The following is a 1,530-nucleotide window of genomic DNA, read 5'->3' on the forward strand; positions in this document are numbered from 1 at the left end:
TTCCCTTGCACTTTAATTAGCCTGGCAGAACTTCAGACACTGCAAGTAGCCTGGCCCAGGCGACCGGTTTCGAACGCCTGGCCATGCCTGGTCGTGTGGCCACGAGGCTAACAGCAATATGGATGGATATTAGCATTAAATAATTGATGCATGGATTGATTGATGGGACGTTGATGCTTTGCCTGGCCCAGGCATGAACCAAACGCTTCAGCACCACACAAGCCTGGCCAGGCAGAAATATTTTACATCTCACGTCCACACCAGGCTGTACCGGCCATCAAGGCATGAGGGTCAGGTCATGAACCAAACTGACCAATAAAGTTTGAGAGAGATTGAGGAGCCCCGACAAGGCTGAGTGGTGTGTCAGATAGCTAAGAGGGGGGAAGAGATATTCCATCCGCTCGATAATGCAGTGCATGTAAATTTTTTTAGAAGTCAAACTTTGGAAACTTTGATCAAGTTTACACAAATGTTATTTATATCTACAATACCAAAGATACATCATACAAAACTACATCTCATGGTGAATCTAATGGTATATGTTTGTCATACTAGATGTAATTCTTTTTCTCCATGTACATGGTCAAACTTTGTGATGTTTGACTTTTCAATAAATCTATATGCTATGGACCGAGGAGAGTGCCTCAGTCGAGACAGATCAAGTGCGTGTGAAGGAGAATGAGTAAGTGTGCAAAAAGAGTATGTGTGTGAAAGAGAAAGTGACAACAAACTAATTAGAGTGTGTGTCTGTGTGTGTGTTTTTTCGTTTCTTATGCGAACATATCACGCATGCATCTCTGAGATGGAAAAGCGAGGCGAGGAGATACACGAAGATAGATAGTGTGTGATTGTTTGCAGCGGAGAGAGACACCCCTGTAGCACATGTCCAATAGAGGTCTAGCCAATAAGGAACGAAGGTCGAGAGGGACACATGGATGGCATGGACGCATGTGGAGGGAGAGAGGGTGTGTTTGTGATAGAGAGATCCTGTCGAGATCATGAGGGGACTATATGGGTGGGAGATCGAGGGAGTGCGTGCGTGATAGAAAGATGCCCCAAGAGAAATCGAGATAGACCATGCACATGTTTGTGATGGAGACTAAGATTAGCTAGTCATATACATACCGGGGGGACTGCGTGTGCCTACAATTGAGTGAGAGACCATCATACTTGGCTAGCTGGGCATGAGATTGTGTGTGTGCGCATGTGAGATGGAGAGAGAACGAGGGGGAGAGATAGAGTTTTAGATGGGCCTATCAAGTGCGAGTGAGATATGCATGTGTATGTGTGACCCGGGTGGATGGAGAGTTTGAGAGAGGGGGGGAGAGCTCCGAGACGACATAGTGGTGCGTGAGAGAGTTACGGGCAAAGAGCCAAGGAATTTGTGTGCATACGATGAGTGCACCCAAGATATCTAGCTTCGACTAGCTAGAGTATCATACATAGTGTGTGAGAGAGACCTATAGATGTTGTATATATGCATGCGAACTAGAAAGACCCCCCACACACACACACAAAGAGAGAGAGAGA

Source organism: Triticum dicoccoides, chromosome 1A (genome assembly GCF_002162155.2).
Source record: "Triticum dicoccoides isolate Atlit2015 ecotype Zavitan chromosome 1A, WEW_v2.0, whole genome shotgun sequence".
Taxonomy (NCBI): domain Eukaryota; kingdom Viridiplantae; phylum Streptophyta; class Magnoliopsida; order Poales; family Poaceae; genus Triticum; species Triticum dicoccoides.